An 18,264-nucleotide genomic window follows, 5' to 3' on the forward strand; every position below is an offset into this window, starting at 1 on the left:
AGCAACTGTTCGTTAAGAATAAGACAGTCCTTCAGAGATAGGGGTTTAAAATTTCCTAGCTCTTCTGAGACGTTAAGCCTAAAGCTCTTTTCCTCTGAGTGCAAGGTCAGGACGTCTTACATCTTTAGAATTATGCCCTGTTAATTAATAAATGATCGGCGAAAGTTGAATTATGAACATTGCTGCCTTTTTCTCCCAGAACACGTTCCTCTTTACAGTGTATATAAATGATCAACTGGAAAACTCCAGAACGACGCGGTTGTCTGTAAGAGAGGATTTTTTTTTTTTTTGGTCATCAGTCTACTGACTGGTTTGATGCGGCCCACCACGAATTCCTTTCCTGTGCTAACCTCTTCATCTCAGAGTAACACTTGCAACCTACGTCCTCAATTATTTGCTTGACGTATTCCAATCTCTGTCTTCCTCTACAGTTTTTGCCCTCTACAGCTCCCTCTAGTACCATGGAAGTCGTTCCCTCATGTCTTAGCAGATGTCCTATCATCCTGTCCCTTCTCCTTATCAGTGTTTTCCACATATTCCTTTCCTCTCCGATTCTGCGTAGAACCTCCTCATTCCTTACCCTATCAGTCCACCTAATTTTCAACATTCGTCTATAGCACCACATCTCAAATGCTTCGATTCTCTTCTGTTCCGGTTTTCCCACAGTCCATGTTTCACTACCATACAATGCTGTACTCCAGACGTACATCCTCAGAAATTTCTTCCTCAAATTAAGGCCGGTATTTGATATTAGTAGACTTATCTTGGCCAGAAATGCTTTTGATGTCCTCCTTGCTCCGTCCGTCATTGGTTATTTTACTGCCTAGGTAGCAGAATTCCTTAACTTCATTGACTTTGTGACCATCAATCCTGATGTTAAGTTTCTCGCTGTTCTCATTTCTACTACTTCTCATTACCTTCGTCTTTCTCCGATTTACTCTCAAACCATACTGTGTACTCATTAGACTGTTCATTCCGTTCAGCAGATCATTTAATTCTTCTTCACTTTCACTCAGGATAGCAATGTCATCAGCGAATCGTATCATTGATATCCTTTCACCTTGTAAATAATTCCACTCCTGAACCTTTCTTTTATTTCCATCATTGCTTCCTCGATGTACAGATTGAAGAGTAGGGGCGAAAGGCTACAGCCTTGTCTTACACCCATCTTAATACGAGCACTTCGTTCTTGATCGTCCACTCTTATTATTCCCTCTTGGTTGTTGTACATATTGTATATGACCCGTCTCTCCCTATAGCTTACCCCTTTCAGAATCCCGAACAGCTTGCACCATTTTATATTGTCGAACGCTTTTTCCAGGTCGACAAATCCTATGAAAGTGTCTTGATTTTTCTTTAGCCTTGCTTCCATTATTAGCCGTAACGTCAGAATTGCCTCTCTCGTCCCTTTACTTTTCCTAAAGCTGATCGTCACCTAGCGCATTCTCAATTTTCTTTTCCATTCTTCTGTATATTATTCTTGTAAGCAGCTTGGATGCATGAACTGTTAAGCTGATTGTGCGATAATTCTCGCACTTGTCAGCTCTTGCCGTCTTCGGAATTGTGTGGATGATGCTTTTCCGAAAGTCAGATGGTACGTCGCCAGACTCATATATTCTACACACCAACGAGAATAGGCGTTTTGTTGCCACTTCCCCCAATGATTTTAGAAATTCTGATGGAATGTTATCTATCCCTTCTGCCTTATTTGACCGTAAGTCCTCCAAAGTTCTTTTAAATTCCGAATCTAATACTGGATCCCCTATCTCTTCGAAATCGACTCCTGTTTCTTCTTCTATCACATCAGACAAATCTTCACCCTCATAGAGGCTTTCAATGTATTCTTTCCACCTATCTGCTCTCTCCTCTGCATTTAACAGTGGAATTCCCGTTGCACTCTTAATGTTACCACCGTTGCTTTTAATGTCACCAAAGGTTGTTTTGACTTTCCTGTATGCTGAGTGTGTCCTTCCGACAATCATATCTTTTTCGATGTCTTCACATTTTTCCTGCAGCCATTTCGTCTTAGCTTCCCTGCACTTCCTATTTATTTCATTCCTCAGCGACTTGTATTTCTGTATTCCTGATTTTCCCGGAACATGTTTGTACTTCCTCCTTTCATCAATCAACTGAAGTATTTCTTCTGTTACCCATGGTTTCCTCGCCGCTACCTTCTTTGTACCTATGTTTTCCTTCCCAACTTCTGTGATGGCCCTTTTTAGAGATGTCCATTCCTCTTCAACTGTACTGCCTACTGCGCTATTCCTTATTGCTGTATCTATAGCGTTAGAGAACTTCAAACGTATCTCGTCATTCCTTAGTACTTCCGTATCCCACTTCTTTGCGTATTGATTCTTCCTGACTAATGTCTTGAACTTCAGCCTACTCTTCATCACTACTATATTGTGATCTGAGTCTATATCTGCTACTGGGTACGCATTACAATCCAGTATATGATTTCGGAATCTCTGTCTGACCATGATGTAATCTAATTGAAATCTTCCCGTATCTCCCGGCCTTTTCCAAGTATACCTCCTCCTCTTGTGATTCTTGAACAGGGTAATCGCTATTACTATCTGAAGCTTGTTACAGAACTCAGTCTTTCTCCTCTTTCATTCCTCGTCCCTAGCCCATATTCTCCTGTAACCTTTTCTTCTACTCCTTCCCCTACAACTGCATTCCAGTCGCCCATGACTATTAGATTTTCGTCCCCCTTTACATACTGCATTACCCTTTCAATATCCTCATACACTTTCTCTATCTGTTCATCTTCAGCTTGCGACGTCAGCATGTATACCTGAACTATCGTTGTCGGTGTTGGTCTGCTGTCGATTCTGATTAGAACAACCCGGTCACTGAACTGTTCACAGTAACACACCCTCTGCCCTACCTTCCTATTCATAACGAATCCTACACCTGTTATACCATTTTCTGCTGCTGTTGATATTACCCAACACTCTGACCAGAAATCCTTGTCTTCCTTCCACTTCACTTCACTGGCCCCTACTATATCTAGATTGAGCCTTTGCATTTCCCTTTTCAGATTTTCTAGTTTCCCTACCACGTTCAAGCTTCTGACATTTCACACCCCGACTCGTAGAACGTTATCCTTTCGTTGATTATTCAATCTTTTTCTCATGGTAACCTCCCCCTTGGCAGTCCCCTCCCGGAGATCCGAATGGGGGACTATTCCGGAATCTTTTGCCAATGGAGAGATCATCATGACACTTCTTCAATTACAGGCCACATGTCCTGTGGATACACGTTACGTGTCTTTAATGCAGTGGTTGCCATTGCCTTCTGCATCCTCATGTCGTTGATCATTGCTGATTCTTCCGCCTTTAGGGGCAATTTCCCACCTCTAGGACAAGAGAGTGCCCTGAACCTCTATCAGCTCCTCCGCCCTCTTTGACAAGGCCGTTGGCAGAATGAGGCTGAGTTCTTATGCCGGAAGTCTTCGGCCGCCAATGCTGATTATTTATCAAAATTTAGGGAGTGGCGGGGATCAAACCCGGGACCAAAGACGTTTTGATTATGAATCAAAGACGCTACCCCTAGACCACGGGTCATTGTAAGAGAGTAGCAACATCATAAGAGTGTAGCAACCTGCATGAAGTCCTGCAGATAAATTATAACTGTTGCTGGGACGTGCAGTTGATTCTTGGTTGATTGGGGTTGAAGGAACCAAACAGCAAGGTCATCAATCCCTTGTTTCAAATGTGGTCCATTCAGACAGTTTGACATGTCAGAAAAGTCAGAACGATAAAAGGGAAAAGGCTAAAAAACGTAAAAGTGCAGTCGTGTCGTCAATGGTAAAAACAAAATGAGGAAGTCAGCAAGAGAGCGACCCCAAAGCTATGCTAGAGGCAGGAAATATCCCACCTCTGAAGCAGTAGAGGCAAGTCCGCTTCCCTACACCACCTGCGATTTAAAAGCGTTCAACCGCTAGAATGTAGAAGCGCGTATGGGAAAAGGAGACTAACCATTTCTAAAAAGTGATAAAAACAGAGTTAAAGGGAAAGAAAAGAGGATCTTGGCCAGGGAGGGGAGTCGGGAACCTCCAAACACACCTTACAGTGGGAGACACCCCAACGCTCACCGCCCTGTCCCGACACCAGAGTGACATTAAAAACCTTTAAGAATAAAAACCACTTTCCCGGAGGAAACGGAGAGCCAGTTCGACTATCCGGGAATCGTCAGCCAACATTAAAGGTAAAGTGCGGGGAAGTCTGTACTTAGTACGCAGAGCCAAAAGAAGGGAGCATTCCACCAAAATGTGGGCTACTGACTAAAAGGCTCCACAACCACAAAGTGGGGGTGGCTCATTGCGCAAAAGAAAACCATGGGTCAGCCTGGTATTGGCGATGCAGGGACGACATAGTGTGGCCGAGTCCTTTCGGGAGAGAGGAAAGAGAGAACGCCACAGGCATGGTGTCACCTTAATCGCACGAAGTTTATTAGACAGGGAGGTAGCCTCCCAAGAGTTGGCCCATGATTGTGTGAAGTGGTATTTGATGTGAAGCCGTAAATCTGCTGCAGGAGGGGTTACAGAGAACGTGGGGTAGGTGACTGTTCCCCCAGCGAAACGATCAGCCAGCTCATTACCTGGGATACCGACATGGCCAGGGACCCAAAGGAAGTCAACGGAACAAGCAGCACGGTGAAGATCAGCGAGATGGTCACGGATGGACGAGACCAAGGGATGGCAGGAGAAACACCGGTCAATAGCCAGAAGGCCACTCATTGAGTCCATACATAACAAAACACGGTTGTGTTGGGACTGTTTAATAAAGGTAAGGGCCTGGGAAATTGCCATCAATTTCGCAGTAAATACCCCACATGTAGGTGACAGCAGATGATTTCCCATGCCAACAGAGGACGTGAAGGCATATCCCACACCATCAGCAGATTTAGAGCCATCGGTGTAAAAAACAACAGCATCCCGAAACTCCTATAAAATTCGGCGGAAAAAGGAACGGAACACCATCGGGGGGATGGAATCTTTCGGACCTCGGCGGAGATCCATCCGAATTCGGGGCCGAGGAACTAACCAAGGGGGGGGGGGGGGGGTGTTGGGGAGGGAGCGTGGAAGACAGGGCAAAGAAGGAAGCTGAAAATCATGGCAAAGAGACGCAAGGCGGAGTCCAACTGGCAAACCCACCCGAGGGCGGGAATCAGGTGGGCGACGTCCATGGTCTGGGAACAGGATAGAATACAAAGGATGAGTGGGAGAGGAATGGACAGCGATTGCATAAGAAACCAGAAGCTGGGGCCGCCGAACAGAAAGGGGGATGGGGGGATCCCAGGTTCAACCAGGAGATTATCAACAGTGCTAGTAGGGAAGGCACCGGTGGCCAAACAGATACCACGATGGTGAACTGGGTCCAGCAGGTGCAGTGTGGAAGGAGCAGCCGAACCATAAAGTTGACAACTATACTCCAAGTGAGACAGCACTAAAGCACGATAAAGGCGGAGAAGGATGGACGCACCCCAAGAGGTGTGGGTAAGGAAGCGAAGGACATTGTTTACGGAAACATCCTACCTTCAGAAGTCAGATATGACGCAGCCAAGTGAGCTTGTTGTCGAAATGAAGACACAGGAATCGAAACTGTGGGACCACAGGTAATCGTGCATCGAAATAGAGCTGCGGATTGAGGTGGATCGTAGTACAGCGACAGAAGTGGACCACCCGCGATTTTAAAGGAGAGAATTGAAACCCGTGTGAGAGGGCCATGCAGAGGTACGCAATATAGCTCCCTGGAGCTGCCACTCCTTAGAGGCCATCGAAGAGGAACTAGCCCAAATGCAGAATTCATCCACATACAGAGCAGGGGCGACCAAAGGACCGACAGAGGCCACAAGTCCATCGATAACAATGAGGAAACGAAGTACACTCAATACAGAACCCTGTGGGACACCAGTCTCAGGTAGCACCTGAAGAAGACAGTGAGGCACGCTGTTGAAATATCGTGCGAGAACGACGCGAACATCTGGTTGGATTTCCGAATATCCAAGATGTCAACATTAGTCAAACTAATGAGATGTTGAAGCAGTTGGTTATGAATGGAGTCTGGGCCAAGGGCCGTATCATGAGAAGAAGAAAGTGCAGAAAGAAATTCCCATTCAGTAAAAGGTGCATTGTAAGATTCTGACTGACAAGGGGTCAAACATAAGGCGGAAGCTTCGGCCCGCTGTTTCTGGTGAAGGAAAGCAGCTGGATAGGAGGCTGATGCTTATGCCATTGCAAAATGGGTCGCAAGATGTTCCGCGAGAATCAACGGGTCCGTACAAAGGCCATCCGGGAGGTGAAGGCCTGGGAGGGTGGACTGCCGATGGCAACCCTGGAGTAAGCGAAGTGTAGCCCATACTCGTAGAACAGAGGGAAGAGACAAAGCATTCCCAACACATCCAGTTGCACTGTTGGATTAAGTAACGGGCTTTAGCTCGAAGGCGTTAAAGGTAATAAAATTGGCAACGGATGGGTGCCTATTAAGGTGTTGCAAAGCTCGACGTCGATCATGGATGGCAATGGCAATGGCCATACTCCACCACGGGACTTACCAGTGGCGAAATGGTCCAGATGAGCGCGGTACAGCAAGGCTAGCAACGCGAACAATCGTGTCATACACGTCACGTTGGACGTCATCAATACAACCCGACAAAGAGGGCAAAAACACGACCTGTGCAGTCTATAGAGGCCAATCGGCGCGTTGGGAAGACCAACAAGGTAACCCGTCCATCGAGGAGCGGGAAGGGAGCGAGATGAATAGCACAAAAAGGTACCATGACCAGCACTGAAATGAGTAGGGGAGCCATCATCAAGAGGGCACAAATCGTGGTCTGCAAGAAACTGGTCTATGAGAAGACGTCTAGATGGAAATGCATGGCCCCACAAGGGATGATGAGCATTAAAATCCCCGAGGAGAAGGAAGGAGGAAGTTGTTGAAGAAGGGCAGTTAAGGCAGCAGGTGTAAGAGTCCTGTCAGGAGGGAGATAAAGATCACAAACCGTGAGCTCAGAGTCCATGTGGACCCTAACAGCAACCGCTTCCAATGTAGTCTGAAGAGGAATCCACGTGCTAGTAACGTCTGTACGGACCAACGTACAAATGCCACTAGAGGCCTGCAGGTGGCTGACCCAATTTCGACAGAAAACTCGAAACCCACAGAGGATCGGTGAGTGATCATCAGTAAAATGAGATTCCCGTAGAACCACACAAGCTGCAGAGTAAGACGAAATAAGGGATTTCAGCTCTGGAAGGTGATGGTAATATCCATTACAATTCCATTGGATAACCACAGAACGAAGATTCAAATGGGAGTTGAACAGGTTAAAGCTAGTCATGCCGCCGGATCACCACCCGTCACCAACGAGAAGGGGGAGACATCCATGAACAACAGGTCAGTCGGGTTGCAAAGCCGGGGATGGGACCTCTGGTGACACGAGAGGCTCCTTGTCCTGGGACTCATGTTTCTTCTTCTTTGCTGTTTGAGATCGAGAAGGGCTGTGTGGCATAAAGGAGTCAGCTGCAGCACGATTGGGAACAGAAAGAGATCGGACGACCTGGGGGTCCACAGACCGTGGTTCTCGCGGTCGTCGCATGGCAGCAGACCTTTGGTCTGGAAGGTGCTGGGAAGGGGTATCCTAGGAGAGGCGCCCTTGACAGGCAGACACTGAAGAAGTGGGACACTTCTCTGGCTGTGGAGGGGAGCAGCGCCTGGAGGAGAAGGTGTGGGAGCCGCAGGGGTGGGGGGAGGAGAGGGGTTAGAGACTGGGGTAAGTAGGGGGGAGGAAAGAAGCATAACTAGACGTCATGGACACAGGGTGAAGATGTGCATACATCTTACGAGCCTCAGTGTAGGTTAAACGATCAAGGGGGTGGGGGGGGGGGGGGACACAGGAACTCCCCTCATGGAGTGGATGTCCACAGTTCACAGTCACCTGCGAACAGTGGGAAGATATGTGTCCAAAACACAAGCACTTAAAACACCTCATAGGAGGTGGGATGTATGGCTTCACGTCACATTGATAAACCATAATCTTTACTTTCTCAGGGAGGGTATCACCTTCAAAGGCCAGGATAAAGGCACCAGTATCAATGCGATTGTCCTTCGGACCCTTCTGAACTCGCGGAACAAAGTGAACACCCCGCCGTCCGAGATTGTCCCGAAGTTCCTCATCGGTTTGAAGGATGTGGTCCCTGTGAAAAATCGTACCTTGAACCATATTTAGAGACTGATGGGGGGTAATCGACACATTAGTTGTGCCAAGATGGTTACAGGCTCGAAGGGCCACAGACTGGGCAGCTGAAGCAGTTTTGATCAACAATGAACTGGACTGCATCTTGCTCAGAGAGTCCACTTCGACAAACTTGTCTTAAATATGTTCCACAAAAAATAAAGGTTTGTTATTGGTGAAAGTATCCCCATCAGTCCTGGTGCAAACCTGATAGCGCCTAGCCGATGGGCCTGACCCTCCCAGGGGGTAGCCATGGAAGGGAAGGCCGAAGGGGCAGGAAAGCAGCACTAAAAGAATCAGTTTCATGTGGAGAGACGGCCGCAGAAGAATGGCCTGAGTTCTGGACCCATATATGTTTCATTTGCATAGCGTCCACCCTGATAGCACCCACTCCAATCAGGGGCTCTCCTCATGGGCGCCACCCAGCCACAGCAAGGGCCGTCTGGCACGGCGGTCATTGCCAAGAGTTCTGATGCTCCAGGACTACAAGTAACCAGTCCTAGGCTTACATGAGGAGGTCACAGCTCAGGTATCAGAAGTGTGGTCCCTGTGTGTTCAGGGGGCTCAACCAAAAGCGTACATAGCGACCCCACCACACGAGCTGGCTTCCATGCTGGCTATGCACCCTAGCATTAGACAATGGCATGAAAGAAAAGTTGGAATGAACTAGGAGGGCACACGTTAGAGACACTAGGTAAGGTGCTCTTCCCCAAATGGCTCACACTACGGAATAAAAATTTTGTAATGGAGGTGAAACCCCAGAGGGGGACCAAGGAATGCCAAAAGGATGAGGTGATTACGCAACGAGACCAAATTGCAAAACCAACATAACCAGGAGGATAGCGGGTCCAACATAAGCAAGGACACCAAAAGAGGGAGAGGAGAGGGCGGAGAGAGGGCGAAGGGGAAGGAGAAGGAGTAAGGAGAGGAAAGGAGGGGAAGGGCAAGGAAATGCAGTCCTGGAAAGAACTGCAATAGCTCATGGCCCAGTGCTCGCCACGCATGTACTCACGAAAGAACCGTGAGCCCTCTGGGGGGAGACGCATCAGGGGTCCGATATCACTACCACACGCCCCACGCCATTACAGAGCCTCCACCAGCTTGAAGAGTCCTCTGCTGACATGTAGGATCCCGATTCATGAGGTTGTCTCCATACCCGTACACGTCCATCCACTCGATACAATTTGAAGGAAGATTCGTCCGACCAGGCAACATGTTTCCAAACATCAACAGTCTATTGGTCTTGATGGGCCCAGGTGAGGCGTAAAGGTTTGTGTTGTGCAGCCATCAAGGCCCATATGGAGTTTTTTATTCAGAATCACTAAAGCTATCATCCCTCAATGCATGTACCTTTCCTCCTGACTCACCCTGAGCAAGAGAGAGAGAGAGAGAGAGAGAGAGAGAGAGAGAGAGAGAGAGAGAGAGTGAAAGTTATTTCTTTTCGCTGAACTTTAATTCCTTCTCCAAATTTCTCCTTGGTTTCATCCTCACCTTGCTCAATGAACAGACTGAACAGTGTCGCCGATAGCCTTTTTATTTATTTATCATGTTCTGTAGAACCATGTGAGCCAAAGATACCTGCTTCTGGAATGATTCAGTACACTGTTTACAAAACGCTATCAGAAAACATGCAGTATTAACAAAGAATTAAAAATTAAGATAACATGCAGATCAGAAAACTTATAAACAAATAGTTAAAAAATTAATAATACACGACAAAACAGACAGTATACTAATAAATAGTAGATAGCAGAGAAACGTTCTAAGGTGCTACGAGGAACTCCTGTAAAGAATAAATGGAGTATGCCACAAAGAGACCTTTCAACTAGGATTAGAATACTTGGGGCTTATCAATAATTTTTTCAGTTTTGCAGGAAGCCCATTTAAAATAAAACCTACTCAATAGTGACCCCCCCCCCAACCTTCTGTACAATGGGTAACGAAGTATTCGCCTAGTAAACGTCGTTTCCCACCTAGTGTTCACTGAATGAGTGTTGCATATTCTCCGAAATGTCTTGCTCCGTTCTGAAAACTGCTTCCCATCCACGTCAACCGGAACTTATTACTACAGTCTGATTGCCTGTGCCACCGTGAAAAAGGGAAGAAGGAATTTAGTATCACAGCATATGGACTGTAATCGCGGCTCGGACACCAACCTAATGCCGAACAAATGCCTACTCTTCCGGCCAGGAAACAATGCCGCAAGCAAATGACGCGGTACTTACAATAGCAGCGTACATCGGTCAACTGGCATATTGTTATTATTATCATTGTCGAGTAGTGCAACAGAACAAATACAGGTACAGCTACGATGAAATAACAAGGCAATGTTTGAATCTGACAACCTTATCAGGTCACTGAAGAGGGCTGTTGTGGCCGAGTGGTTCTAGGCGCTTCAGTCCGGAACCGCGCTGCTGCTACGGTCGCAGGTTCGAATTCTTCTTCGGGCATGGATGTGTGTGACGTCCGTAGGTTAGTTAGGTTTAAGTAGTTCTAAGTCTAGGGGACTTACGACCTCAGGTGTTAAGTCCCATAGCGCTTAGAGCCATGTGTAAGCATGTCCCTTATCGTATTCTTGAGCATTCGCAACAGGGAAGATCAATCCCCACAAACCTTCGGGCTTGCATTTTGGCCGGCCGGTGTGGCCGAGCGGTTCTAGGCGCCTCAGTCTGGAACCGCGCGACCACTACGGTCGCAGGTTCGAATCCTGCCTCAGGCATGGATGTGTGTGATGTCCTTAGGTTGTTGTGGCCGAGTGGTTCTAGGCGCTTCAGTCCGGAACCGCGCTGCTGCTACGGTCGCAGATTCGAATTCTTCTTCGGGCATGGATGTGTGTGACGTCCGTAGGTTAGTTAGGTTTAAGTAGTTCTAAGTCTAGGGGACTTACGACCTCAGGTGTTAAGTCCCATAGCGCTTAGAGCCATGTGTAAGCATGTCCCTTATCGTATTCTTGAGCATTCGCAACAGGGAAGATCAATCCCCACAAACCTTCGGGCTTGCATTTTGGCCGGCCGGTGTGGCCGAGCGGTTCTAGGCGCCTCAGTCTGGAACCGCGCGACCACTACGGTCGCAGGTTCGAATCCTGCCTCAGGCATGGATGTGTGTGATGTCCTTAGGTTGTTGTGGCCGAGTGGTTCTAGGCGCTTCAGTCCGGAACCGCGCTGCTGCTACGGTCGCAGATTCGAATTCTTCTTCGGGCATGGATGTGTGTGATGTCCTTAGGTTAGTTAGGTTTAAGTAGTTCTAAGTCTAGGGGACTTACGACCTCAGGTGTTAAGTCCCATAGCGCTTAGAGCCATGTGTAAGCATGTCCCTTATCGTATTCTTGAGCATTCGCAACAGGGAAGATCAATCCCCACAAACCTTCGGGCTTGCATTTTGGCCGGCCGGTGTGGCCGAGCGGTTCTAGGCGCCTCAGTCTGGAACCGCGCGACCACTACGGTCGCAGGTTCGAATCCTGCCTCAGGCATGGATGTGTGTGATGTCCTTAGGTTGTTGTGGCCGAGTGGTTCTAGGCGCTTCAGTCCGGAACCGCGCTGCTGCTACGGTCGCAGATTCGAATTCTTCTTCGGGCATGGATGTGTGTGACGTCCGTAGGTTAGTTAGGTTTAAGTAGTTCTAAGTCTAGGGGACTTACGACCTCAGGTGTTAAGTCCCATAGCGCTTAGAGCCATGTGTAAGCATGTCCCTTATCGTATTCTTGAGCATTCGCAACAGGGAAGATCAATCCCCACAAACCTTCGGGCTTGCAATTTGGCCGGCCGGTGTGGCCGAGCGGTTCTAGGCGCCTCAGTCTGGAACCGCGCGACCACTACGGTCGCAGGTTCGAATCCTGCCTCAGGCATGGATGTGTGTGATGTCCTTAGGTTGTTGTGGCCGAGTGGTTCTAGGCGCTTCAGTCCGGAACCGCGCTGCTGCTACGGTCGCAGATTCGAATTCTTCTTCGGGCATGGATGTGTGTGACGTCCGTAGGTTAGTTAGGTTTAAGTAGTTCTAAGTCTAGGGGACTTACGACCTCAGGTGTTAAGTCCCATAGCGCTTAGAGCCATGTGTAAGCATGTCCCTTATCGTATTCTTGAGCATTCGCAACAGGGAAGATCAATCCCCACAAACCTTCGGGCTTGCAATTTGGCCTTCCGGTGTGGCCGAGCGGTTCTAGGCGCTTCAGTCTGGAAACGCGCGACCGCTACGGTCGCAGGTTCGAATCCTGCCTCGGGCATGGATGTGTGTGATGTCCTTAGGTTAGTTAGGTTTAAGCAGTTCTTAGTTCTAGGAGACCGATGAACTCAGATGTTAAGTCCCATAGTATACAGAGCCATTTGAGCTTGCATTTTGATCTACTGGTCTTTCCTCTATTTAGTGGCTTCGAAAACGCCTGTGGCCAGAAGACCGATCTGAGGTGGTTTGCATGACATTAGGCGTATTTCTGACAGAGGCTGAAAAGATGCTGCTTAGAAATAAGTCCTTATCCGGCTCCGTCTTCTTCAGAATTTGCACGCTGGCAGCTTTTCTATTGAGATCAGATACTGGATGGAACAGGTAAGGACTAGTGTGATTTGATCTGGCAGTGCCAGTAATGGTCTTCTTCTCCTCATTCAAAAACTGTTTTTCTACGTAGGGGCACAATATTCAGCTGCTGAGTACATGAGTGAGATTGTGTAGTGTAGCTGCCTTTGGTTCCCATCTCTTTTTGACGGTTTTGTGGACTACAATTTTCTTGGACCAAGTTTTTTTGACGATGCCTCTCAACTGGCAGTGTCTGATCGAAGGTGTCATCTAGATATTTAGGGAAATAATCATCAGTATGCTTTCTACTAGCTGAACTGCAGAGACTGAGAAAGTGTAAATCGGGATAAGTGATAGGATTCTTGACACAACATTTATGGAACACAGCAGGGTGTGGAAGTGCAGTGTGTGGTATTGTCCAAAGATGACGGCGCCACATCAAAGTTGCCAACATGCAGTGGTACCACAGACATTATGTCTTGCCGCGGTCTTCAACAACGAAAGGGAGAGTCTGAAGAAGACACGCCGCCTCTCAGCACAGCAGCGACCTCGCACAGATGTCAATATGGAGCCGAGTGTGGAGTATCTCTGCTCCAGTGACATCAGCTGAAGCAGTTAATATCACTGAGTAGGACTAAAATGTTATTCGTGTCTCAGCTGGCAATGTACTTTTATGGATGTTGAATATTGTACTTCAAGAGAAGAGTTTATAATTGCATGAATCAAGTGACGCTTTCATAGTTATTCTCCTCATAATTTTTTCCCTCTGTGGGAAAGAACTGTATCAAATCAAGTAATTATTTTTATTATTCATGTAATAAAGTGAACTAATATTTCCTATGTTGTAGTTCAGTTGAGCCATGTCACGGAGCAATCACAGAATCGACCATTATTGTTAAACAATTGTAATTTATTCTTGTCGTAACACTGCAAAGAACTCGAAATTTGCAGATCACCTTAAATATCGAAGACCAAACACAATACAAGAAGATGTGTGCAACATAAAAGTCAGTAACGAAGGACTTCTCCTCACCTTTCAAGGAAAATACCAAATGCACAAAGCAGTAACACATAATAGTAAATAGACAAATATCGCAAAACAGACACTATGCAAAATATTCTCTCTCTCTCTCTCTCTCTATATATATATATATATATATATATATATATATATATATATATATATATGTGTGTGTGTGTGTGTGTGTGTGTGTGTGTGTATGTACCAAGCGCGAGTATTTTGTTACCATCGTTTTGGGTGTGTTTATTATGTGGGATGAAATGCGAAACAAAAGTGCCGGATCCAAGATTCAGAGTCCAGACACCGCATGTAAACTGTACTTGCGTCAAAAGTAATTGCTTTGGTTTCATAAAAGCTGAAAAGTTATGAGCTCTGCTACGTTTTATTACTTATAAGATGTAATTTATGACGTTTAAGGATATAAAATACACATTGGAGTAACACTGGATGATGATGTGTGTTTCTAATTATTTGCAAAACAAACAAACAAACAAACAAAAAACAGAGAGAAGTTGTCGTCTCCAAGTTTCTCTCGCACACATTCGTTTACGTTTGTTTCCTTACAAATGCTACCGACACTACGGGTAATCATACTACGTCAGTTACGTAGGTCACCAAAACTATCGAACCATAGTTTTGGTACTGCCTATTTATATTAGCGGGTCATGCCAGAGACACCTATAATTCGTGGAGGTGTTGCGGTTATGCAACTAACTGAAGACAGTTTGTTTATTGCCATACGCGTTTCGTTTCTTTTATTTGTAAAGCATCTTCAGTGGCCTGTAATACATGTGTAAATTTTAAGTTGACAAACCAGACTAACTCGAAAAATAAGCTTCACACCAAAAAAGTGTAGAATCCAAAGTTGATTATTTTCGAGGGGGACATCTGCTGGTGATAAAATTAGCCCGCCACCTCAGCCTCTTGGGGGTGAGGCGGGTGACACCGCCTCCCGCCCGATCCCCAAGGAGTTGGGGTGGCGGGCTAATTTTAACACGAGCAGATTTCCCCTTCGAAAATAATCAACTTTAGATTCTACACATTTTTTCGTGTGAAGCTTATTTTTCGAGTTATTCTGGTTTGTCAACTTTTTACACCCTGTATATAGTAAACGTACTATGCGGTTGTTACAATATGTTATTACGTTCCATTTTGTCGTGTTTTCTCTTTTTTCTTAGGTCAGAACTACTCGTGTAGCACAGATTTCGTGATACGAAATTATCGCTAATGTTACTTATGGTTTGCAGCACTGTTAGCACTGTTAGTCCATGCGTTTGGTCCTGGAGGCGTGTTCATTAGTCTCTATGCTGCAGTTGTCCGATTACCGGCGTTCTTTCTCTCACATCTGATTCAACACGTCGCATGCATCACTTGCACTTTGCATTTTATTCTCAACGTGTGTGAGTTTTGCGGTGTGTAGTGCTTACAACTATCGCTGTGTGTTTATCTTTCGTCTCTTGTTTGAGTTGTCTCCGTGGTTTGGTATTTTCATTCGTTCTGTGTGTGTGTGTGTGTGTGTGTGTGTGTGTGTGTGTCAGAGAGAGGGAGAGAGAGTGGGGGGGGGGGGGGAGGGAGACAGAGAGAGAGAGAGAGAGAGAGAGAGAGAGAGAGAGAGAGAAGGGAGACGGGAAGATAATTTTTTCTGGTAACGTTTCGGACCTCTGTTTGTTATTGTCTTAGTGGCTAACATGATAAGAGAGTTGTTGCTTATATGGGTTTTGTCATTAAGTACCTTCTTTCCCATTGTAATGGCTCTTTGTATGTGAGTTTCTTGCAGCGTCAGAAGATTTTTGTTGTGATTATTCACTCTAATAACTGTCATGTCACGTTCCATGTTGGAGTGTTCGTGATCATGTTTTATATTGCGTTCGAGGAAGGTAGAATGGCAATTTTCATGCTTCCAATTTTTTATAGCTAGTTTTGAAGTTCTTACCTGCCATCCCCAGATATAATGATTTACATTCTTGACACTCTAACTGGTATATACACTACTGGCAATTACAATTGCTACACCAAGAAGAAATGCAGATAATAAACGGGTATTCATTGCACAAATATATTATACTAGCACTGACATGTGATTAGATTTTCACGCAATTTGGGTGCATAGATCCTGAGAAATCAGTACCCAGAAAACCAACTCAGGCCGTAATAACGGCCTTGATACGCCTGGGCAATGAGTCAAACAGAGCTTGGATGGCGTGTACAGGTGCAGCTGCCGATGCAGCTTCAGCACGATACCACAGTTCATCAAGAGTAGTGACTGGCGTATTGTGACGAGCCAGTTGCCCGGCCAACATTGACCAGACGTTTTCAGTTGGTGAGAAATCTGGAGAATGTGCTGGCCAGGGCAGCAGTCGAACATTTTCTGTATCCAGAAGGGCCCGTACAGGACCTGCAACATGAGGTCGTGTATTATCCTGCTGAAATGTAGGGTTTCGCAGGGATCGAATGAAGGGTAGAGCCACGGGTCGTATCATATCTGAAATGTAACGTCCACTGTTCAAAGTGTCGTCAATGCGAGCAAGAGGTGACCGAGACGTGTAACCAATAGCACCCCATACCATCACGCCAGGTGATACGCCAGTATGGCGATGACGAATACACGATTCCAATGTGCGTTCACCGAGATGTCACCGAACACGGATGCGACCATCATGATGCTGTAAAGAGAACCTGGATTCATCCGAAAAAATGACGTTTTGCCATTCGTGCACCCAGGTTCGTCGTTGAGTACACCAGCGGAGGCTCTCCTGTCTGTGATGCAGCGTCAAGGGTAACCGCAGCCACTGTCTCCGAGCTGATAGTCTTGCAAACGTCCCCATGTTTTGACTCTGGGCTCGAGACGTGGCTGCACAATCCGTTACAGCCATACGGATAAGATGCCTGTCATCTCGACCGCTAGTGATACGAGGCCGTTGGGATCCAGCACGGTGTTCCGTATTACCCTCCTGAACCCACCGATTCCACATTCTGCTAACAGTCACTGGATCTCGACCAACGCGTGTAGCAATGTCGCGATACGATAAAAAGCAATCGTGATAGGCTACAATCCGACCTTTATTGAAGTCGGAAAAGTGATGGTACGCATTTCTCTCCCTTACACGAGGCATCACAACAACGTTTCACCAGGCACCGCCGGTCAACTGCTGTTTGTGTATGAGAAATCGGTTGGAAACTTTCCTCATGTCAGCACGTTGTAGGATTTGCCACCGGCGCCAACCTTGTGTGAATGCTCTCAAAAGCTAATCATTTGCATATGGCAGCATCTTCTGCCTGTCGGTTAAATTTCGCGTCTGTAGCACGTCATCTTTGTGGTGTAGCAATTTTAATAGCCAGTAGTGTACATCGTCCTTGGTATTTATCTAGTTTCTCTGCTGCTTGTGAATGTGACTAAAGTGTGTTGCTTGTTCTGTAAGCTATGTCTAAACCCGGCTTCTTTAATGTATGTGCTATCGCGTATGTTGGTTTGTGTTTGTATGTTAAAGTGTACTATTTGTTTCTATTAGTCATGTCATGAGGTTTACTGTTTTGTGTTTCCATGTGTGCTGTAGTGTCTGTGGATTTTTTGTGTTTGTTTTCTCTGCTTGTTTTCATTTTTCGTTAGTTGTGTTTTAATTTTGTGGTTGAGTTTTTGTACTATATGGGTGTTGTAACAATTCTATTGTTTGTAATTCTTTTTCATAGTTGTCTTTGGTGAGTGGGATGTATATGTATAAAATGAGACGTGTATTACAGGCCACTGAAGGTGATCTAAATCAGTCAGCGCACGTTAGTACAGTCCCCTTCTGAGAACGACAACGTTTTACTGCGTAGGTGCCACGACATGTTGAGCAAGTTCTAGACTTGTGTACAAGGCTCGCAGCAAACTAGAATACTCGAAAGTAGGGTCGCGAAATGGAAACCACGGTGAAAATCAATAACATATACTAGCAACAATTAACTACATCTTCCAGCTACTTCTCTACAAAGTCGCAGCTCTGGCATTTGTAGCAGCGTGTACCAACTTTCCAAGGCAGCCGCCTGTGCTTTCTGACAATTCTCTACGCAGGTCTGCAGGTCGTTGTCTGTGCCAAGATGTTGTCTTGTAACTAGAGGTTCATGTGTTGTTGTTGTTGTGGTCTTCAGTCCTGAGACTGGTTTGATGCAGCTCTCCATGCTACTCTACCCTGTGCGAGCTTCTTCATCTCCCAGTACTTACTGCAACCTACATTCTTCTGAATCTGCTTAGTGTATTCATCTCTTGGTCTCTCTCTACGATTTTTACCCTCCAAGCTGCCCTCCAATACTAAATTAATGATCCCTTGATGCCTCAGAACATGTCCTACCAACCGGTCCCTTCTTCTTGTCAAGTTCTGCCACAAACTCCTCTTCTCCCCAATTCTATTCAATACCTCCTCATTAGTTATGTGATCTACTCATCTAATCTTCAACATTCTTCTGTAGCACCACATTTCTAAAGCTTCTATTCTCTTCTTGTCCAATCTATTTATCGTCTA

The sequence above is a fragment of the Schistocerca piceifrons genome, chromosome 9 (assembly GCF_021461385.2).
Source record: "Schistocerca piceifrons isolate TAMUIC-IGC-003096 chromosome 9, iqSchPice1.1, whole genome shotgun sequence".
Taxonomy (NCBI): domain Eukaryota; kingdom Metazoa; phylum Arthropoda; class Insecta; order Orthoptera; family Acrididae; genus Schistocerca; species Schistocerca piceifrons.